Genomic DNA, 25,418 nt, shown 5'->3' with positions numbered 1-25,418 from the left:
TGAGGAAAACCTCCATGAGCAGTGGATGATCTACCATTATCAAAATTAGGTAGTGACAAACTAACAACATCAGGCATAACAGAATCAATATTATTAGATGCAGTGACATGCTCAACAATGTCAAGCTCAAGGAATTTTGGATGCATGGACTCCATAATTTTATTACCTCTACCAGGACAGAAGAATCTATATCCTTTAGCTCGTTCTGGATATCCTATAAAAAACAGTTTGTTTTTGGGTCAAGCTTTGTCTCAAAGGGATTATATATTTTAACCTCTACTATGCAACACCAGACACGGAGATGGTTCAAACTGGGTTTTCTACCTGTCCAAAGCTCAAAAGGTGTTTTTGGAACTGATTCATTGGGAACTCTGTTTAGTACATATAGAGATGTTTTCAAAGCGTTACCCCACAAAATTTTTGGTAAATTACACCTACTCATCATGCTTCTCCTCATATCCTTAAGAGCACGGTTTCACCTTTCAGCTGCACCGTTTTGTTCAGAAGTACCATCCAACAAGATACCATTACCAACAACTTGAGAGTTCAACATCAATTTTATTTTTCCAAAGACAACTTATATCATAGTCCAAAGAAAACTTATATAAACCATCCAACAAGGTACCATTACCAACAACTTGAGAGTTCAACATCAAATTTATTTTTCCATCATAAAAGGTAAATTGAAATCCAAACTTATCCAAACAAGATACTGAAATCAAATTCCTCCTAAAAGAAGGTACATAAAATGTATCTTTCAAAACAAGTTCAAAACTAGTTCCTAAAATTAAGATAACATCTCCCACTAGTTCCACAATGACTTCAAGATCATTTCCTACCCTGGGTTTGCTTTCCCTCAAATTTGGTCTCCGATGGTTTCTAAACCCATGTAAAGACACATCAATATGGGTTGTAGAACCACTACCAAGCCACCCGGAATTAATGGGAACATTAACTAAGTTAGACTTAAAACACACAAAAGCTAAATGATTACCTCTAGATTTGTTCTTGTTGTCTAACCAAGCTTTAAAAGCATGTCAAACAGTTTTCTTATGCCCTTTTTCCTTACACCAAAAGCACCAAAAGGATTTCTTGAAAGCAACATGCTTAGAACCTCCTACATTATGGTGTTGCCCATTACCTGGTTTCCTAAATTCATGATATCTATGAGAAGCATTATGAGTGTTTTTCTTATATTTCCAAGAATTCTTACCATAATGGGGTTTATCATGAAAAGTTATGAGGGCTAGATCACTTCTTTCCTTCTTTATTTTCTCTTCTTCAGCTACACACTTGGTAATGAGGTTACTGACAGTCCACTTATCACCAAAGGTATTATAGGCAGTTTTGATTTAAGTGAACTCAGCAGGTAGGCAGTTTAAGATATGAGACACAATGGAATTCTTATTCAGGTCGATGTCATGGGATTTCAGTTTGGTTTGGACATGAACCATCTTAAGAATGAACTCTCTGACACCCCAATTGCTATTATATTTCATGTCTATGAGTTGTTTCATTAAACATCCAGATTCAGTGATGAAGAAGAACACGTTGAGCATTTGTTGAAGTTATTCCAGCATTTGAGGAAGTACAAACTCCGCTTGAATTCCAATAAGAGTATGTTTGGTGTTCGATCTGGTAAGTTGTTGGGAATTATTATCAGTGAGAAGGGTATTGAAGTTGATCCTGCCAAGGTCAAAGCAATACAAGAGATGCCTGCACCTGAAACTGAGAAGTAAGTCAGAGGTTTTCTCGGCCGCTTGATTTATATCTCGAGATTCATTTCGCATATGACTGCCATGTGTGCGCCTACATTCAAGCTTCTTCGGAAAGATCAGTCTTGTGATTGGACCGAGGACTACCAGAAAACTTTTGACAGTATCAAAGAGTATCTGCTTGAGCCTCTGATTCTGTCTCCACCTGTTGAAGGAAGACCATTGATCATGTATTTGACTGTGCTTGAAGAGAGTATGGGTTGTGTTCTTGGTCAGCAAGACGAGACCGGAAAGAAAGAATATGTTATTTACTACCTCAGTAAGAAATTCACCGACTGTGAGACTCGGTATTCTATGCTAGAGAAGACTTGTTGTGCATTGGCTTGGGTTGCTAAGCGTCTGCGTCAGTATATGTTGAATCGTACTACTTGGTTGATATCCAAAATGGATCCAATCAAGTATATTTTTGAGAAGCCTGCTTTAACTGGGAGGATTTCCCGTTGGCAGATGTTGTTATCTGAGTATGATATTGAATACCGATCTCAAAAAGCAATTAAAGGTAGTGTCTTGGGTGACCATTTGGCTCACCAACCGATTGAAGATTACCAGTCAGTGCAGTATGATTTTCCTGATGAAGAAATCTTGTACTTGAAGATGAAAGATTGTGATGAACCATTGCTTGAAGAAGGGCCAGAACCTAGTTCCCGTTGGGGCATGGTATTTGATGGAGCTGTTAATCAGTATGGTAATGGCATTGGGGCAGTGGTTATTACTCCTCAAGGAACTCATTTTCCGTTTACAGCGAGGTTGACTTTCAAGTGTACAAACAATATGACTGAGTAGGAAGCTTGCATTATGGGGCCTGAAGAGGCCATTGATCTCAGAATCAAGTATTTGGACGTCTACGGAGATTCAACTTTGGTTGTGAATCAGATCAAAGGTGAATGGGAGACGAATCAACCTGGTTTGATACCATATAGAGACTATGCGGGGAGGATTTCAACTTTCTTTACAAAAGTTGAATTTCATCATATCCCTCGAGATGAAAACCGGATGGCAGATGCTCTTGCAACATTGGCATTAATGATCATGGTGAAGTATTGGAATGAAGTTCCCAATTTGACCGTGATGCGTCTTGATAGGTCAGCTCATGTGTTTGCTGTCGAAGAGACTGAAGATGAAAAACCGTGGTATTTTGATATCAAGTGTTTCCTCCAAAGTCAGATTTACCCGTATGGGGCATCTTTTGAAAGATAAGAAGACTTTGAGGAGATTAGCCAGCAACTTCTACCTAAATGGTGATGTGTTGTATAAGATAAACTTTGATATGGTTCTGCTCAGATGCGTGGAAAGACACGAAGCAGACATGTTGATGACTGAAGTCCATGAAGGTTCCTTTGGTACTCATTCCAATGGGCATGCTATGGCTAAGAAGATGTTGAGAGCATGTTACTATTGGCTGACAATGGAATCCGACTGTTGCAAATTTGTGAAGAAATGCCACAAGTGTCAAATCTATGCAGATAACATTCATGTTCCTCCGACACTGTTGAACGTCATTTCCTCCCCATGGGCCTTCTCCATGTGGGAAATTGATATAATTGGTATGATTGAGCCCAAAGCTTCGAACGGACATCGTTTCATTCTAGTGGCTATTGACTACTTCACAAAGTGGGTTGAAGCGGCATCATATGCAAAGGTAACCAAGCAAGTTGTTATAAGGTTTATCAAGAATCAGATTATATGTTATTATGGTGTGCCAAGTAAGATCATTACTGACAATGGATCGAACTTGAAAAATAATATGGTGGAAGCTCTTTGCAAAGACTTCAAGATCGCACATCATAATTATTCTCCCTTCAAACCCAAGATGAATGGGGATGTTGAAGCTGCGAACAAGAACATCAAGAAGATCATTTAGAAGATGGTTGTAACTTACAAGGATTGGCATGAGATGCTCCTATTTACTTTGCATGGGCATCGTTCATCCATCCGCACTTCAACAGGGGAAACCCATTTATCACTTGTTTATGGTATGGAAGTTGTGCTCCCCGTAGAGGCCGAGATCCCATCATTACGTGTCTTGATGGAAGCCAAGTTTACTGAGGCTGAATGGTGTCAAACCAGGTATGACCAGCTGAATTTGATAGAAGAGAAGAGGTTGACTGCCATGTGTTATGGTCAGTTATATCATCAAAGAATGAAGAAAGCGTTTGATTAGAAGGTCAGGCCTCGTGTATTCAGAGAAGGTGACCTTGTGCTCAAGAAGATTTTATCTTTCAAACCAGATTCTTGGGGCAAATGGACTCCTAATTATGAAGGCCCATATGTTGTTAAGAAAGCCTTTTCAGGTGGCGCTTTGATTCTTACAACTATGGATGGTGAAGAGCTCACACTTCCTGTGAATGCAGATGCTGTCAAGAAATACTTCGCCTAAAAAGAAAAGAACAACTCGCTAAGTTGAAAACTCGAAAGGGCGGCTTAGGCAAAAATGAACGTCTCGATGGATTGAAAACTCGAAAGGGCAATCCAAGCAAAAGTTAGAGACATAAAATAGAAAATTTATCCCAATAAATTGAGTACCACACCTTGGGGAAATTTATTCAAAAATTAGGGATTATGGCAAGTAACTGCATCCTGTTGATCTTCAGTCTTGAAGACTTTCTTGAGCATAATGTTTGGTTCTGATTCGTCTTCAGCCGAAGCCAAGAGCACAGTGGATATCAAAATTGATAGAAAGATTAGTGATCATTGTATTCAATGTAGCCCTTTTCCATGTAAATTACCATTTTCCAACTTTTGTAAAGATCTATGGAGTCTTGTCATTTATAGACTACCATTCTATTAAATAAAGTTGAGCTTTTATCCAGATGTTTCCACTCTTATTTATTCAGCTAAATGGAATTAAATTTTATTATGATCATTTTGAAATTAAAATTTTAAAATAAAAATAATGTTTTCTTAAATGATAAATGCAATTACTTTTTTTAAGAGCAATCGATTTCATAAGGGATGTTCACAGCGGTCCGAGAACAGGTAAGCCCTAAAATGCGAAGCATTGTTGGTTTTTCCTCAAGCAGTTGGCATGATCTCTGTTTATTCTCCAGCAGCATTTCAGCATCTCCAGCCGAGTTTTGTTGGTTTCCCCAGCTGATTTTGTAATTGCCTCCCTCGAGTTGTAGGCGCGTTATTTGCAGCAGTTTATTGGGATTCAACAAATTTTGGTTTCCCCTTAAGTCGCCACCAGCGTTGTCCATGACCCTTGTTAGCCCGATTCTTGAGCAGTATTTTCGATCCTCTGCAAGGTTGTCTCCCATTTGATATGATGTTGACCTAAAATACCCCGCATAATTGATAATGAAGTTTCCTCATCAGATCCTCTCCTCTTTTCCCCAACCAGGGTTGAGCCTTTGAGGAGGCCGATTCTCTCCAGCAAATGCTTCCCTCTTGTGAAGATTGATTGAGAATTGTATTGATGATTCAGTCCAGTGACATTTGTATCCTTTGTGATCGTTTTGTCAGCATAATCATCATATATACATATACATATACATTCATTTCATTATTACATTAATAATATGCTTTGAGATTCATTATTTCTCTGATCCTCTGCTACGGTGGTATACTTTTTCCCCCGCGCATATTTGGTTTGTCTGTCCTCTTTCAATTATAGAGTGTCAGCCCACTAAGCAGAAAGAATTTAACCTTTCTCATTCCCCACTAAGTTACTTTCTCGTGGATAATTATTATTTCAGTTTCCTCCCCAGTTGACTATCTGGATGGAATCACTCCCCCTGAGTTATATCCTCATTGGATTGAGTCTTTGTTTGACTGTTCCTTTCTAGATCTTACATAAATGGATGCTTTTGGTTCCCTGAGAATTTATTACCCAGTAGCTGGTAATTTTCTTCTCATTTGTGAGTATTATACTTTTTCCCAATACCCGATAAAAGTAATCTACTTCCTTTTTTCTCCCCAGCGGATTCGTTTTTCACGTCTCCCAGAAAGTGTATCCTTGATATGTTCATCTTAACTGATGACGGATACTCTTTCCCTTCTGAGTTTATCCTTGATATGTTCATCCTAACCGATGATGGATATTCTCGTCTTGGTATTCTACCCAGTAAAAAGGTAGTTATAATCCCTATTTTCTTTCCCCAGAGAGTTAATCCTTGATATGTTCATCCTAACCGATGACAGGTTTCTTTCTCTTTGCGGTCTTCTGCCTAGTAACCAGTAGTTGTAAATCCTGCTTCCCCTTTGAGTCTATCCTTGATATGTTCATCTTAACCGGTGACAGATATTCTCTTTCCGGTATTCTATCCAGTAACTGATAGATATAATCCCTTTTTCTCCCTTCGGAGTCTATCCTTGATATGTTCACCCTAACCGGTGACAGATATTCTCTTTTTGGTATTCTATCTAGTATATGATAGATGTAATTCCTACTTTTTCAGGCAGTTTATCCTTGATATGTTCATCTTAACCGGTGACGGATATCCTTCCTAATGTCCCCAGGTGAGTCTATCCTTGATATGTTCATCTTAACCGATGACAGATATTCTTCCCCTTTGAGTCTATCCTTGATGTGTTCACTTTAATCAGTGACGGATATTCTCTCTCTTTGGTCTTCTGCCCAGTAGCCGGTAGCTGTAAATCCTATTTTGGCTTTTCCCCAGCTGGTTATTCTTACCCAGTAACTGGTAATGAATATACCTCTTGTTTTCCCTCAGCGAGTCATCCTTGATATGTTTACCCTAATCGGTAACAGATGTCCTCCCTGTCAGAAATTGTTATCCCCTTACCTAGTAATCGGTAATGGATAAAATACTTCTGTTCCTCCTGTATTGAAGATCATTTCTTCCCCAGTTGAGTGTGAGTGCGTATTTCCTTAGTAAGATCGCCTTTTCCTGCTTGGGTCGAGTATTTCATTTTTATTCTGATTTACCCGTTTCCCCTGCAGATGTTCTTTTCATCCCCCGACTGACTCTTTCCATTGATTTATTTTCATGGAATCCCTAGAGTCCCCTAGCAGTTTTAAAGTCGTAGCCTGGCCTACGCACAACCCGTTTATCCCCCAGAGTCTCTGGCTCCCCAGTGAGTTTTCCTTATGGAAATGCATTACACTCTTGCGGACTTTCAGTATCTTCGGATTATTTTCCTTTATGGCAACATTTCCCCCACAGAGATTATTTTTGCATTCATATCATATGCATCATGAGGTCTCTTAGAGACCAAAATTTGTTTCTATATGATGTTATTTAAGTCCATTCTTCTGAGTCGATGCGAATATTTTAACCTTCATCTCCTCAGCTAGAACGTCCTTCAATAGGGGCAGCTATAAGACCCCAATTTTGACCCTAAGATCCCTCATGCTATTCTCATCATATGCATTAGCATTGGGATCACACCTTGGTATCCTCCTTACCCCTCATTCATTGGGTATGCATTGGGAGAGATCACCAAGCATATTTTATTGTATCATACTTTGTTTTTTTTTATCATTTACTAACCAAAAAACCAAAAATATGTCATTGTATAGTTTAACTCTTTTGTAGGTAGTGCACATGCCCACCTATGCTCTATCAAACTCATATATAGGGTTTAAGACCCCCATTGCAAGGAGCTCAATCAAGAAGTGGTTTACTATGGCTCTAAGTATCATATATGAATCCCTATGATCTTCACATGTTATTTTGATCAAGGAATCATCAAGAGTTTGGAGTTGGTTTGCCTTGGAAACCCTAATTCATCTGGGTATCTTATGTGACTTCTTCAACAAGTTTCTTCAACAATTGATCAAATATTTCAAGGTATACTTCACATTTCATCATCTTATGCATATATGATCCTCGATAATCCCCAAAAGTCAAGAGAATATCAAGCTAGCAAGTTGGTTCATGGTGGTTGACTAGAGAAACTCAACTGATCAAAACTGGGGTTCCCTAGACCCTATCTCCTACAATTTTTGTCATATGAAAATGATTCCATGAGAAAATTTACTCTAAATGACATTCCGAACAACTTTAATGTTGATGTCAAGACCTATTTTTGCTTAGAAAGTCACTTTTTATGGTGAAAGACTATAGGTCATTTTGTCTAAACCCTAATTTGGAGGTCAACTTCCCAAGACCATAACTTGCTCAATTGTTATTATATGAAAGCCATTCAAGTTTAATAATCACATTCAAGATTTATACTTCAACTTTGATGTTTGGAGGAAGTTCAAATTCAACTTGCAAATACATGTGATATGAGGAAACATTATAGGTCATTTTGGGGCAATACCATTGAACAAGTGATTTTCCTCAAATTCTAAAATGCATAACTCCTTCATGTTAAATCTAAATGAGGTCAACTTTGTTACCAATTTGAAGTAATTTTAGAGATCTATAACTTTGATGAAGGAAATTTTCTCATTTAAAGTCCATAGAAAAAGTTACTTAAGGTGGAAGAAGTGAACATATGGCTTGGTACTTAGAATTTTTTTTGATATGTTTGATTTTCCAAACTTCCACCTCAAAATTCATCATGATCCAAGCTTCAAATGAAAAAGTGTTCAACAAGAAAGTTGTTCCTCTTGACCCAACCTTTCCAAAAAGTCCAAATTCATCCCATTTGGACAAAGAATGGATGACTTGCGCATGGCTTAAAGTTGAAGGACCATTTGGAATTTTTTGAAGTTCCATTTATCACACACGAATGCATGGCCTTTCCACATTTCTTCAGCATTGCTTACACTCATTTTTGGACCTAAATGCATCATTACATGGGCCTATCACACGCCCATGCATCCATGCAAAGGATATTGCTATTTTTGGAATTTTGAAAGAAGTGTGCAATTATCAATCACTTGGCCTATAAATAGAACCCTTCATGCTCAGAATTATTGACCCTGGCGCGCAAGCTTTGAATCAGCAACCCTAAACCCTCACATTCAAAGGATAAGCTTGATATTTTCATTTAAAATCGAGTTTGAATCTCTCAACTGTTTTGAGATTGAAACTCCAAGAGTCCATCACTTTCCTTTATCCATTTCAACTCTATCAAGCATCTGAAGCAAGGCCAAGCACAATTGAGAGCAAGATCGTGTCCATCTGAACCTACATTGAAAGTGATTTTCAAAAAATTTAATCTCTTTGTTCTCACTCAATTCTCCATTATTCTTGTTGATTTTTGGTTGTCTGAAGTCCTACCAATGTAGGCAACAAGATTGAGTTGCTTAGAGGTTAAATCGAAGCAACTCAGATCATGATCCTCAAATTTCAACTCTTTGTATCTTTCTATATACTTGGAGTTAGACAGAATTGAGGCCAGATTCGAGCTCCTGAGTATTTTTACTTTAAATTCATGTCCTCCTTTTTCATTTTGGTGATGGTTGAGGGTGGACCAGTCCGGTGAGGTCCACTGGAGAAGAAGATCGAAGCTCTGGCTCCGGCGGTGCATTGGCATGCTTCTAACCACATGATCTGTTTAAATTGTTTTAATCTCACGCGTTGGTTTTGATTACCATCCTTGCAGCGCTGTTGACTAATGACCATGTGGAACGCGCGCTTGGGTCCACTTAATTTGCCACCTCAATTAATGAGGGAGATCAAGTGGTCCACGTTTTTTTGTAATTTCTGATTTTCATTTTAATTGACTTATTTTCATTTATTCATATTAATTTTAATATTGATCCAAAAAAATATGGGACTTTCACCAAATATTCTCAAATATTTTTCTCTTTCATTTTCTGAATTAAAATTATTTTTTGGATCAATATTAATATTTTTCATGATTTAATTGTTTTTGTGCATTTTTTAATTGTTTAAAAATACTTTTAAGTTTCCAAAAATAATAAATTTTTTTCTCCAAGGTCCTTTGACCTTGTTTGACCTATGATAAATCTATTGACCATTTATTTGGTGTTTTAAAGAGGTTTTAGGATTTTGATCAACCATAATTTAATTTAATGCATTTTAATTGATTTTTAATTGTTTAATTGTGAATAAATTGGGTTGAGATATTTATATTGACTCATTGAGTTTGACTTTTGTTGTTGGGCCTTGGTCAAGGTTGATTTGACTTTGTTGGATTAAAATCATTGGATTTAGGGGATTGATGAAATGTATATTTCATCTCCCAAAATGAATGAATGATTTTAATTTGATAAAAGTCCTCCCATGACTAATTTGTGTTTGTCTCATTTCCCCTCCCTCTTCATCTTCAATCTCTTTCTATCCCATCCATTTCATTGACCTATGATATCTCTACATCCTAAGGCTAATTGGTTCATAAACCAATATAAGTATGGATGAGATTAGGTCCATCCTTTTGCCACTTTCTTTTAAGTGTGGTATGTTTTAGGAGTATGGTTCATAATACCATATCTCTAACATGCATTAACACTAAAATTTCTATTGCCCAGCCTCAAATAGTTGTGACTTCTACATAAGTCCAATTACGATTGCTTAACATAGCGCTAAATTTTGACCCAAAAAAATAGCATTCTAGTAAGTGAGATTGTAAGTCTCCCCCCTTTCATGGTATTGTGTGGAAACTTGGCCTTTTTTTCCTTCCTTTGAAAGATGTCTTGGTTCAAGGATCCATGCTTGTGAATAGAGGGTTGAGTGTTCTCCAAAGAATGACTTAAACAATTGAAAAGCAAAAGAAATACTAACTTCTAATCAACTAACATTTGACTAACTTTTAATTTCAAGTCATTTAGTTTATGCACTTTAAATTCAAGTCTTTATCATTTACCATTATTCATACCATTTAAATTTTTTATTTTAATGTCATTTTCACTTTGCTCACTTGAGTCATATCTTGTGATTATACTTGTTTGTGTATTTTGTTTGTGTTTGTGGTCTTTTGACCTTAATGTACATAATAACAACAAAAACCCTAAAAAAGGATTTGTGCGGACTGTTGGATTTGATGAGACATTGGACTTAGAATTAGGCAACATTCCCTATGCAAAAAGGACTTGGCCAATTCCAACTTTTCTGAAGCCAGTCATTGTAAATTGAACTTTCATATGAAGCAAGTATTGAGATCCCACTTGAGTTCATCTGCTACATGGTCTTGATGCAAATGTTATTTTGACTTATTCTGAGCCATTCAAAGGATTATTTCATCTGATACATGGGGAAGATTATGAAGAAGATCATGAAGTTGCTAGCTTGGATGTGGCTATCTTTATTTGATGCCTTACTCTTCTTGCTATTTGTGTAGTGATATTGCTTGATTCTAAAGGTCCAAGGGAAAATTGGGTTTCCATATGACATTATTGTCTATTGGATTGCATCTCATTGGTCACATCTTTTCAACTCTTAACTTTTAATTTTTGCTTAGGATTAGTCTCTTTATCTCCTCCCACTTCTTTAATTTCAGATCTCTCCCTCCTTTTAAAAACTTCTTTGTTTGTGATTTCTAAACTTTGACCTTTATTGCAAATTAGAAACTTTGGCCTTATGCCATTGCATTTTCAAACTTCTTTTTCTTAATCAAATCTGTAAATGAATCTAACCATATTGGCTTAAAATTTCAAAAGACAAAAAGAACTAACACTCATTCAAACTCTTTTAGGCCTTTTGTGCCTCTTCCAAACTTAAAATTTTGTTAAAAGCAACTCATTCACTTTGAAATTGATACCACGAACTACGAGGTTTTGATCCCTCATTTTATGTTGGTACGTAGGCACAAGTCCTAAGGTCTTTTCAAACACAAAAATATAATTAATGAATTCTTTTCTCATCCCCACACTCTATTTATTACAAACATCATTTTATACTAAAACACATGTACACACAAAAAAGGGCTCCCTAGGAGTACCTAGGACACTTTGGGTGCTAACACCTTCCCTTTGTGTAACCAACCCCCTTACCTGTAATCTCTGGCATTTTATTAGTTTTGATTTGAAAACTTCTTATCTTTGGGTTTTGTTCGTACTTTTCCCTTTTTCCTTGGAAACAATAAAAGCGTGGTGGCGACTCTGGTTTAATTGACGTTAAGTTTATCCATAGCTTAATGGTCATGAATTTACTGCTACACATTGTACTGATATAGTACAGCTTTATCGGATGCATAGGGTACAAGGCCCGATAACCGTATTATCAACGGAGATACCTATCTATTGACATTATTGTTGTTGTTGCTATCAAACTGGATGACTACCCGCTCAGAGGTCTTAAACACCGGCACAATGACATTCACATCATCTCCCATATCCCTCGACTGTTGAATCTGGATTACATTCACATCATCTCCCATAGTCACTAATTAAACACAGAGTTCTATGCATTTCCACCAGGGATCTACAAATACGCCTCACTGTCGCATCCGCGAAAAACAACCGGCGGGCAAAAACAAAACAGACAGAGCCGCCACCGTGCGTTATTTATCCCAAAGAGGGAAAGGAAACGCTCGAAGTAAACCTGGAAAAGACATGGTCTCGCGACCAAAGAGAGATGGGATCGGGAGTCGGTTATGCGAAGGGAAGGTATTAGCACCCCTACGCATCCGTCGTACTCGACGGGAACCACGCTCAAAAGGAAAGAAAAAGGTTGCTAAAACTGCTCACCAACATCACACACACGCTGGAAACAACACAGATGGGAAAAGAGAGGAAAGGGCTCGCTAGGACATCGCATCCTATGCCTACGTATCTCATCTGGAATGAGAATCAGAGCTACCGTAGTTCGGCTCACGCACGCCGAAACAAAACACACGTAAAACAGGAAAACATGGAACCCGAACGCCAATCACTGGACTGACATCAGCTTCCGAACCAAACAAACCCACACTGGAAACCAGATGCCACTTGATGGGCTTATACCGGACTCCAAGCACACAACAAGAAAGATAACAGACAACAAGTTACTAAGGAGTCGGGAACTCGAGCCTAGCAACTGTCAAGCAAACACACAAAAAATAAAATAAAAAGGGTGCCCGGAGAGATCTCGTACGACCTCCTGCCTACGTACCTCATCTGGTATGAGGATCAGGGCAACGTAGTTCCCCTTAACAGGGGAGAAACTATCTCCTAACCAGAGACTGGGAAATGACCAACTAGAAGGGAGACTGACTCGAGCCTAATAGTTATCATGTATTCCACAATGGTCCTAGGTTGAGTTTTCTATCTACTTGCACAAGCAGCAAGCTAATCCTAACCAGGCAGAGCAAAGCATGCAAGCACAATCAAAACAAAGCAAACATACACAATTAGCACACACTATATACAGACAAAGTGGGCTCAAACAAGGGTTAGACTGCCAAAGCAAGTCAACTGTATCAGGGTGATGTTAGCTCTTAACCCTAATATTGAGAGTTAGGGTGAAGCAGATGAAATAGGAAGTGAGGGGTGTGCCTCACAGCTCTTATCCCTGGCCAGGGAGAGCTTCAAACAAAGGAAGTGTGGGTTCAGAAAGTGGGAACCCTTCTACACTTATGACACTGACTCAACTGTACAACTGTACAAGGATCTTGGGTTACTATCCACAATGCATCAATACCAGTTGTGTGAGCAAAGGGATGACTCAACAAGAATAGCAGGAGATGGATTGCACATCTCTTGTGTCTACCAATTGCCTTATCAAAGGACTTTTCCTGCTTGGGGACAAAAATAAACAATCACAAACATTGCCTCTTAAGGAGGACTTCAGACAGGTGCCTGGCCAAGTAACAGGCCAGGTCTTCCAGACTACATGGAGTTAGTGATGCTATACCTCAATTGGTTAAGCAACCAAGCAACAACAAAAAGCAAGTTCACAATGAACTATAGCAACTAATGTACCTGAAAACAATCTAACATAATCAGTACACAGCTCAAACAGTCAAACAGACATTTACAAGTCAACAGTTAACTGTACACAAGCAATGCATTAAGCAAAGCACAAGCCAATGCTCAACACAAATGACTTTGAATCCACCTACAAAACAAACTTAATGTTAATCAACATCAATCAAAACAAGCAACTCAAACCAAGTGAATTAATTCCTCCATGCCATATGCCTTTTGTCCTGAAAATACAACTCAAACATGAGAAGCAAACCCCTAGGACAAAGCCTAGGGTCAAAGGGGGAGAAATATTTCAAAACAGAACATGAAAATTGGCACAAATCAAGTTCAATCAAATTAGAACAACATCCAATTGGTCTCACATTCATATCACACACCAAAATTATTTCACAAGTCATCTAAGGCCAAACATGCAATTTGAAAGCTCATTGGACCAAACAGAATGATTCAATCCAAACTCAATCAAAAATAATTCAATAAATCCCAGGGAAAATCATGGCTAAACAGCATTCATCAAAGGATCATCATGCCAAATTTCAAGTCATTTGGACAAGTGGAAGCAAGTTAATTAAAATCCCTAAGTCAAAACATGTTCAAACAAGCTCACACAAGGCACCAAATCATGCATCAACTTCAAGCAAGCATAAAACAGAGTAGGAACATGATAAATGCACCAAACCAAAACCAAGATAAACTTCAAGGTGTCTAAAATCACTCCACAAAATTTCAAGTCCATCCAATACATATCAAGAATTTCACAAATCATTTAAAATCATGACTCTCAAAAAGTCCACAATTGGTCACACAGAAAGGAAATTCTCAAACAAATTGGAAATGCATCCAAAAATTCCATAAAAAATCACAAGTGAACCTAACATCCAGAAGTATCAACATGCAAAGATTCAGCTCATTTTGAGTTCATATGGCATGGCAAATAAAATCAGGAAGTTGAACATGAAATGGTGTGACACACATTGTCACAACTCTAATGATCAGGTCATATCTCACAAACCAGGAATGCAAAAATCACAAACTATATACCAAAATGCTCCTAAAGGTGTCTAGATTATGCACACAAAATGTCAGCTCCATCTAATTAAGCATCACTATTTCATGAGCAAAACATCAAGCAAGGTGCAACAAATGACATGTATGAGCAAACCCTAGCCAAAACATAAATCAACACGTGCACAATTTCCACAAAAATCATCAAAAAATAGTAGACAAGGCAAGGATCATCATGAAAAAAATCTCACATCAATTGGATTAATGGTTTGAGAGTTATGCAATTTGGAATGGCATGAAAAAATGAAAAATGCACATGGAAGTATGTGAAACATGTATAGCATATGAGTAAAAAAAATGCCAAGCCAAAGTGGAAAATGCTGGAGGGCGGTATCGAACCTCCTCCATATTCAAACGAGCGCGCGAGCAAAAAACTAAACAGAGAAGAGTCGACGCATAGCCAGCTATGGTCGACTCAAAAACACACAGCCAGAGCCTCGGGTCGGCGCAAGACCAGCTATGGTCGACGCAACCTATCTAATGGTCGACGCATACTTGCTGTATGGTCGACGCAACCTGAAGAATTTCATCTTCTTCATGAAGAAGAAGATGAACAATGCGCGAGCTTCAACAATTTCCAGAAATTTTTCAGCCTATGAACATTCTTCTCAGAAATCAACAAATGATACATCAATGGATTCATCTCATCATGCACATCAACAATCTAACATCTATTTAACCTAATTCGTGCTAACAAAACCAGATCGAGCAAGATAAGTTTCAACAATCAATCTTAAAATCCAGATATCTCTCTTAATACTTGATGAAAATCGAAACTACAAAGTTCAGCATGATCTACAATCAAAGATCTACAAGAAGCATAGCATGATTTCATGAATTACAAGATTCGAAATCTAACCTTCAAATGGATGCAGAGCTGGAATAGTGGTTTTCAAGGCTTGAGAGGTGCAAACAGAAACTCTACAATGCTCCAGGTGATGAATGGATGATGGATCGTGGCTTAATTGTCCTTGAAGTAGCTCAAATCTCCAACTGCCATTGAAGATGCTTGATGTAGCAGTCCAAGGAAACAACACGAAAATGGAGATATCTTGCTTCAATCTTCTTCAGAAATGGTGGTGGATGATGGTTCAGTGAAGATCCATGCAAGTTCTATGAAGAATTTTCAGAAAAAATGAAGAGGAAAAGTTGAGAGAATTGGTGATTTTTTGATCTAGATCTGAGATGAATGATTGTTAATTAGAAATTCAGTTAGGATTAGGAATATATAGGTGTTGTTAATCAACTTTGTTAATCAAGATTAAGCCAACAATGCAAAATTAAGAAAAATGCAAGTGTATGTCCAATTGATCAAACACCCCTCATGTGCATGAAACCCTTGCTACAGTGCACGAATTTCTGTCCAAACACACTCCAAATGTGGTTTGTAAGCTAATGCAAGTGGAATTATGTGAAAACCATGCTTATTTTTCAAAATCACCTTTTTCCCTCCAAATTCAAAATAGGTTCACTTGAAAAATGCACTTTTTATGTGAGCAAAATTCGTGAAATGTAATGCTTGTTTTGGATAGAGGACATCAAAAGAAATTTGCTCCAAAAAGTCTCACTCCATTTGGCCTTGTGAATCAAAAGTTATGCACCTTTGAAATTCAACTTTTCTTGACAAAGATTTGATCATAACTTGCCAACCACAAATGAGAAATTCATGTTCTTGGACTTTTTGGAAAAGTGATAGCAAGATCTACAACTTTCATGTTGAACAAAATTTCATTTGAAGCATTTTTGGACATGTAATTTTGAAGAGAAAACCTTTCCATTTTTGGCAACTTTGAATTACAAGTCACTTTCTATTTTTGGCAAGTTTCTATCTGACTTTATTTTCTTCAATGTTGATGTTTGAAATGTCAAATGAAACTTGTTTGGACATGAATGAAGTGTCTCTAACCCTCTCCCACCTCCAAATCCATCAGTTGACCTTTGGTTGACTTTTGCTGACTGATAGATGAACTGGCCATGCACTGATGATCTTGAGCCTCAAACTCCTGATGAAATGGCTCAATGATGAAACCCTAGCTTCCATAAGCTCAATAAAACCATAAAATGATCCCCATATCCATTGAAACCCTCATCTCCTTGACAAGCCCTGATTGGCACAATGCAGATGATTAGGGTTGACCAGTGGTCAAAACCCTAATCTCAAGGTATCTGATCATGAACAAGGAATCCTTTGGTGATGATAATACCATGATGATGATGATGTATCACTTCAACCAAGATGAAGCTCAATCCCTTTGAGGAACCAAGAAACCCTAATTTGAAGCACCAACCCTCAGATGGCTAATGATCAATCCAATCAATGAAACCCTCAGGCTTGAATCTCTTAACCTCTTTATCTTCTGATCAAGACTTTAAGAGGATGACTGGCTCAATGTTACCACATGATATGCAAAAATGCAATGCCTAATGACCTACAAAATGATATGCCATATGTTAAGCTAGTCCCAAAAGAGGAGGGCAAATTTTGAGGTGTTACAGCTGCCCCTATTCAATCCACTGTGAACCTGTCGATATGAACAGCCTTGGCTTTCAGATGATCAGGATGAAGAGTGATTGAATACCAAGAATAGACGAACAATTTGCACTCTGATTGGGAAATAATTAACAATGCCTGTCAGAGTCGGCAAAGAAACTTGAAGAAAAATCCGCCAGGTACGGAGAAAGAAGTCGGCCTGAATACCGGAACAGAAATATGTCGGAATCACAGAGATAACCATGGCCTGAACACCGCTCGTCATTCTGCATACTGAACATCGGAATATGAGAGTATGGATGTCGGTCCAGATACCGAGAGATCGGCCTGAACACCGAGAGATCGGCCTGAACGCCACTTTGGTCTGAACACCACTTCGGTTTGGATACCGCCTCGGTCTGAATACCACTTCGGTCTGGATACCGCCTCGGTCTGAATACCACTTCGGTCTGGATACCGCCTCGGTCTGGATACCGGGAAATTGGCCTGACTGCCACAAGCTGCATCGATCTAATCGTCGGAAGCTTCTTCGATCTGAAAATCGGAACTGGCCTGAACACCGCATCGGTCTGAATACCCGCCTCGGTCTGACCACCGGAAGATTGGCCAGAATGCCACAAGTACTTCAACCTGACTGTTGGAAACTTCTTCGATCTGGAAATCGGAAACTGGCCGGAATGCCTCAAGTTCTTCGTCCTGATTGTTGAGAACTTCTTCGATCTGGAAATCGGAAACTGGCCTGACTGCCTCTTCGGTCTGGACACCGGAAAACCTGGTCTGACTACCATCTCGGTCTGGATACCGGAAACTGGTCTGACTACCATCTCGGTCTGGACACCGGAAAACTCCTCATGCCTATCAGCATCGGCAAAAAGGAACCGTGATAAGTGAGTCGGCACGCGTACCAACGACCCATGCTGGGGATAATAAGCCATGAACCGGCTATTCTCTATTCCACCCTAGCCAACGAACACTTCGCGCTTAGCTGGGGATTATTCTTTCTTGTTTTTCTCTTCTTGGACCCCGAAACTTCTTTGATTAACATTCCCATCTCTGCTCGACAGAAACTCTTCCTCCAGTATCGCACTACTGGGGAATACCTTTTATTAAAACCACGATGCTAAACTCCTTGGAGTAACACCTTCACCTTCGGGCAAAACCACCTCTCAAACGATAACCACGGCTCGAGACTAGCTTATGCTTGCAATAATGATGCATGATATTTTTCCAGCGTAATGCTCCATAATTATGGAAATGCTACGCTATTTATTATGCAATATGCTATGCTTTTCTACATGATGAATGTGTAAAAAGATATCCCCCTCAAGGGAACTCTTCTGGGGAGCTCGAGACACTCTGCTGAGGAACTCGTTAACACTCCTATTCCACCCTGCTGGGGAATAGCGCTGCTGCTGGGAAAAAGCAACCCTTGCTGGGGAAAATCTCCTTTGCACCGGATCCGCTTGGGGAATTGCTGGGAAAGGAACCACCAACACACTCTGTGGGGATACAACAGTCTTTGACTTGCTGAGAATGCAACACTCCCGACTCTGCTTGGGAAACCACCACTCACAGATACCTCCGCTGGGAAACAGCAACCTTCAGGCCTGGCGACTGGGGAAGCATTGATCTAAAACCTGCTGGGGATAACCATCCTGACCCTGCTAGGGAATCCACAGACCTTGAATCTGCTGGAGAATTAGTCATTCCGACTCTGCTTGAAGATGAGGACAGTCTGATACCGAACACCCGTTGACTCGTCGAACCATGGTATTCATATCCAACTCCTATGCCAGCTTTCCAATTTTGAGAACTCTCAGACTCGTCTGGACTTTTCTGATTCATCACCTTGTATTCCCGACCGCTTCGTGCTCGACGGAGAGCAAACTCCCGGGATTTATACAGACTTTTCAATTCTCAGACTTTGAAGAGTCTTCTTGATTAATTCCAAGGATCGTCGTATGTCTTTCGTCGTCTCTTCACCGTTCTTCTATTCACTCGTCCCTGATTGGACTCCATGGGGATTGTTTTGTCAAAAGCTTCCACATCACAACCTGCAAGTGAGGGAAAATACCTAACAGTTCCTGCAAAAGAGATTGTTAGAAAAAACCGTGCCCCAGGCGTGTCAAGATTTCAACACTTGGGTCACTCAACCTTCCAAATAAGATTTCCAATTTTCAATCTTATAAGCATGCATTGGAAGGGACCTGTATGTCTTAAAATGCAAAGATTCTTTATCAAAAATAACTGGATGTTTTTGCAATCAAAGCGGTAATGAAAAATAAAAACAAAATTATTTGACTGAATATGCATTTTATTGATATGGAAAAGTGTGGCTCAAATTGAGCGATACAAAGGAAGCAATTCCTGAAAAGAGGTAATTGCGCACAAAAGGAAAAATCTATCCTAATGGCAATGTGAAACCCGTAATCTCATCGAGTTCCAACTCAGTTACACCCCATATGTCCTCAGACTCTCCGTGCTTTCTGCCTTCTGAACAAGACGTTTCCGATTGATCCCTGCCGGGTATTATCCATGATGCCTTAACCAAAGCACAAACGATCATGCCAGACGCAGTTGTTCGTTTCAATCCCTCTTTTGCCTGGACTGCCCTTTCGGGTTTTCAGTCCACCGGGATACCCTTTTTTGCCCAAGCCGCCTTTTCAGGTTTTCGACTTGCCGGGTGTACAGTTTTTTCTTTTTATCCCTAATTTTTGCCCGAACCTTTTTCATCATTTTTTTCGGTTCGCCGGGATGCCCATTTTTGCTTGGACTTTTTTATTCTTTTCGTCCAGCGGGTCTCTTTATACGAAGTATTTTTTAACTGCGTCCGCATTCACAGGAGACGAAAAATCCTCACCATCCATGGCCGTTAGCAACAAGGCTCCGCCAGAGAAAACCTTCTTGACCATGAATGGACCTTCATAATTAGGTGTCCACTTGCCCCTTCGATCGTTTTGAGGAGGAAGGATCCTTTTCAGCACCATATCACCTACGTGATACACTCGAGGTTGTACCTTTCGGTCAAAAGCACGCTTCATCCACTGCTGGTACAACTGCCTATGACAAATGGCTGCCAGCCTCTTTTCCTCAATCAGGCTTAACTCCTCATACCGGGTCCTTACCCATTCAGCCTCTTGCAACTTCACGTCCATCAGGACTCTCAGCGAGGGAATCTGAACCTCAACCGGTAACACGGCTTCCATTCCATACACCAACGAGAAAGGTGTTGCCCCAGTAGATGTACGCACCGAAGATCAATACCCAGGATACAAACTTCGTACTCAACCACCATCTTTGGCGTATTCAAATGCTAACCAGGCAACGAAGGGAACATGGAATCCCTTTGGCGTAACCAAAGCAGCGCTAACTCCTTCTCATTAACCCCATCAGACATCAGAATCCGTTCGGATTCAGGGTCAGGCCCCTCCTCCGGGATCGGTTACTCTCAATCTTTCGATTTGAGCACCTCGAGATGTCCTCATCAGGGAACTCAAACTTCCTTGGTTGATAATCCTCAATGGGTTGCTGGGCGAAATAATCAGACCATACACTCCTTGATTGCCTTCTGAGAGTATCACAAATCAGTCAACATTCTTTTGCTCTCTCGCAACCCGTCCGGTCAATGCTGGCTTCTCAAACACATACTCGATCGGATCCATCTTGGACATCCACAAAGTGGTATGAACCAGCATATACTGTCTCAGTCGGCGAGCAGCCTATGCCAAAGTACATCAAGTTTTCTCGAGCAGTGAATGTATTGTTTCACGGTCGGTAAACTTTTTGCTAAGGTAAATTGCATGCTCTTTTCGACAAGACTCGTCATGCTGACCCAATACACCTCGTAGACCCTTCGAAGGTCGTCAGCCGGTCGAACAACTTGGCCAGATCTACCAAATGCCCCTCTTCTGTCTGGGACTTTGCTATCGTGTCATCAACATAGCATTCAATTTCATGATGAATCATATCATGAAACAAAGTCACCATGGCCCTCTGATAAGTAGCACCGGCGTTCTTGAGACCGAATGTCATCACCTTGTTACAAAAAGTGCCCCATGGTGTAATGAACGTTGTTTTCTCCATATCATCTGGCGACATTTTGATTTGATTATAGCCAGAAAAGCCATCCATGAAGGAAAACACCGAGAATTGAGCTGTATTATCTACCAACACGTCAATGTGAGGTAGTGGAAAATCATCCTTCGGACTAGCTCTGTTCAGATCTCGGTAGTCCACACACATTCTTACCTTCCCATCTTTCTTCAGGACTGGCACAATGTTCGCGACCCATGGCGGATAATTAGTGACAGCAAGGAAACCGATATCCCACTGCTTCTGCACTTCCTCTTTAATTTTCATCGCCATATCAGGTCTAGTTCTGCGCAACTTCTGCTTCACTGGAGGGCAATCTGCTCTCAACGGTAGCTTGTGCACAACAATATCAGTATCCAACCTTGGCATATCTTGATAAGACCAGGCAAAGATGTCGACATATTCTTTCAACAATACTACCATTCTGCTCTTGACACTCGCCTCCAAAGCAGCCCCGATTTTCACCTCTTTCTTGACCTCGTCGGTACCCAGATTCACAATTTCAATTTGCTCTTCATGCGGCTGAATCACCTTCTCCTCTTGTTTCAACAACCTGGCTAACTCCCCTGGCAGTTCACAATCTTCTTCGCCTTCTTCTTCGGCATGATAGATTGGATTGTCGAAGTCATATGAGGGTGTAACAGGATTGTTATCAATGAGATCCGGAGAGCGATCGCATCTGCATGAATGTGGATTCATGCATCGCTTTAGAACCGAAGCGAGACAAATTGAAAAAGAAAAATGAAAACATTTCCATTTTTATTTTGTTTTATTTTTAAACTGCAAAAATGATTGAAAAACAGGGAACACCGCTTTTAATTGAAAAACATCCTTTTATTAATGATGCGAATTTGCAAAATTAAACATGAGGTGGCCCTTACAATGAACCATTACGTGTCAGGCAACACGTATGGCTTTCATGCAAATAAAACTGAAAAACAGAAATCATTACTCTTCGAGCAGAGTGACCGTGATGATCTTTTCAGCCTTCCAGTTCTGGATTTCCATCCCTGGTGCGCACGGCTTTATCCATTGGTCGATTTCGCAGTCACTATCAGCTTCGTCACCCACCATGCAGATGTGATCCGGATCCAGCATTCCGGCACTGGTGAATGTGACTGACGTACGGCGTCCTCTGCCTTGTCCTGACGAGCCTCTGTTCGGCTGATACCCTACTCCGAAGCGATCTTTCTTGGCGGAGATGTCCATCATCCTACCCCAACCAGGAGCTTCTCCATTCTTCACCACCTCGGCGGCCTGCTTGTACGAAGATATGGACGGTTTCTCCTCTTCTTTTGCAAAAAGAGCATTCTCCACCTTAACGGTTTCGAACGCTTGACTCGGCGTCTCCCATATCTCACCGTCCATGTCAACGTATTTGAAGGATGAAAGGTGGCTGACAAAGATGTCCTCTTCTCCGCAGACGGTGACAACCTGTCCTTCCCAGATATACTTTAATTTCTGGTGCAAAGTCGACGTTACTGCCCCAGCAGCATGAATCCATGGGCGACCCAACAGGCAACTGTATGCCGGCTGAATATCCATGACATAGAAAACAAACTTAAACACCTCAGGGCCTATCTTCACCGGGAGCTCAACCTCTCCGAACACAGTCCGCTTCGACCCATCAAAAGCCCTCACAATCAGATCAGTGGGCGTCAGGATCAAACCTTCACAATTCAGCTTAGCCAGAGCCTTCTTTGGCAACACATTCAATGAGGAGCCGGTATCAACCAGCACATGCGAAAGCACGGCTCCTTTACATTCCATCGCAATGTGTAAAGCCCGATTATGATTCCTCCCATCCACAGTTAGATCCATGTCGGTAAAACCCAGCCCATGGCTGGCATGCACATTGGACACTACCGTCTCCAACTGGTTGATTGTAATCTCTTGAGGAACATAGGCCTTCTTCAAAATTTTCATCAAAGCCTCTCTATGCCCCTTAGAGCTTAACAGCAAAGATAAAATTGATATTTTGGATGGAGTCTGCTGCAGATGGTCCACAAGCTTGTACTCAGACTTCTTGATGATTCTTAAGAATTCCTCTGCATCATCATCAAGCTTTTCTTCCGACCCAACAGGCGCCGGTGTCACCACGGGAGTACCATCATTCACCACTGCTTGTTTTCCTTTCGCCCTGGCTAAAGCCTCGGCCTTTTCTTTTTTCTCTTTTTCTCCTTCCCCTCCCCTCAAGGCATCAGGAGCAAACAATCTTCCACTGCGAGTGAAACCACTAGGACCGGCATTATCCACCTTTGAAACAGTGGTTTCACCTGCAGTCTGATCTTCTACTTTCTCTCCATTGCAGTACACTTCTCCACCATAATGCCATGGCACGTGTCGCATCCGCGAAAAACAACCGGCGGGCTAAAACAAAACAACACAGAGCCGCCACCGTGCGTTATTTATCCCAAAAGAGGGAAAGGAAACGCTCAGAGTAAACCTGGAAAAAGCATGGTCTCGCGACCAAAGAGAAAGGGTACGGGAGTCGGTTACGCAAGGGGAAGGTATTAGCACCCCTCACGTCCGTCGTACTCGACGGGATCCACGCTCTAAAAGAAAGAAAAGGTTGCTAAAACAAACATCACACACACACACACACCGAAAACAACACAGGTGGGGTTAAGAGGAACGGGCTCGCTAGGACATCGCGTCCTAGGCCTACGTATCTCGTCTAGAACGAGAATCAGAGCTGCCATAGTTCGGCTCATGCACGCCGAAACAAGACACACACAAACACATGCAAACTTGGAACCCGAACGCCAATCGCTGGGCTTACATCGGCTTCCGAACCAAACAAACACAATCAGGATACGGACAGCCAATCGCTGGGCTTACATCCATATCCTTACACACAAAAGGGTTAACAAGCAAACACACACAAAAGGAAAAAAAAAGTGCCCGGAGAGACCTCGCACGGTCTCCTGCCTACGTACCTCATCTGGTATGAGGATCAGGGCGACGTAGTTCCCCCCAACGGGGGAGAAATTCTAGCCAGAGACAAAGGGGAGACACACTACCAGGGAGCTGTACTCGAGCCTAGTGTTATCATGCATCATTGCCCTATGTTATGGTTTCTACCTACTTGCACAACAGCAAGCTAATCCTATCCAGGAAAAACAAGCATGCAAGCATAAACAAAACAAATCAAAAATTCCACGTAGCACACACTATATCCAGTCAAGTGGGCTCAAACAAAGGGTTCGACTGCCAAGGCAAGTCATCTGTACAAGGGTAATGTTCGCTCTTAACCCTGACATTGAGAGTCAGGGTGAAGCTGATGAAAGGTGAGTGAAGATTAGACTTCACAGCTCTTATCCCTGTCCGGGGAGAGCTTCAGACAAAGGAGCGTGGGTTCAGAAAGATGGAACCCTTCTACGCTCAAGACTCTGACACAACTGTACAATGTACAAGATCTTGGGTTAATATCCCAATGCATCTACACAGTGGTGTGAGCAGAGGGACGACTCAACAAGAATAGCAGGGGATGGATTCCACATCCCTTGGGTTCTGCCAATTGCCTTAATCAAGGTCTTTACCTGCTTGGGGACAAAGTTAAACAATCACAAACATCGCCTCTTAAGGAGGACTTCAGACAGTTGCCTGGCCAAGTAACAGGCCAGGTCTTCCAGACTACATGGAGAATAGAAATCCTACCTCAATTGGTTTATACAACCAAGCAATAACAAGCAAGTTCAAAAAGAACTGTTAGCAACTAATGTACCTGAAATCAATCAAGTATCATCAGTACTCCAGACAAACCAACAGTAAACAGCAAATGTTAATCTGTACAGTCAAACACAAGTTAATGCACACAAGTGCAAGCCATGAGCTCAAATTCAAGCATCAAACCCTACAACACAAAATCAATGTTAGTTGACAACATCAAACAAACTCAATTTACAACTTGAATTTTCCTCCTTAAGGCATTTGCATCTCAACCTGAAAATCCAAACCAAACATGAGAAACTAGACCACTAGGCCAAGCCTAGGGTCCAAAGGAGATGAAAAAAATCAAAACAGCAAGTGAAAATCATCCAAAATCACAATCAAACAATTTAGAAGCAAATGAAATTGGTCCCATGCTCATATCAATCACCATTATCATTTCATGCACAAAAAGGTATCACACATGCAATTTGCAACCTCAAATGACCAAACAGAAAGATCTCAATCAAATCCATATCAAAACAGCTCAATAAATTCCACAAAAATTCCAACCTAAACAGGACACATTCAATGAATAGCATATCAATTTTAAGCTCAT

The sequence above is a fragment of the Lathyrus oleraceus genome, chromosome 7 (assembly GCF_024323335.1).
Source record: "Lathyrus oleraceus cultivar Zhongwan6 chromosome 7, CAAS_Psat_ZW6_1.0, whole genome shotgun sequence".
Taxonomy (NCBI): domain Eukaryota; kingdom Viridiplantae; phylum Streptophyta; class Magnoliopsida; order Fabales; family Fabaceae; genus Lathyrus; species Lathyrus oleraceus.
Note: the sequence above shows the minus strand (reverse complement) of the source record.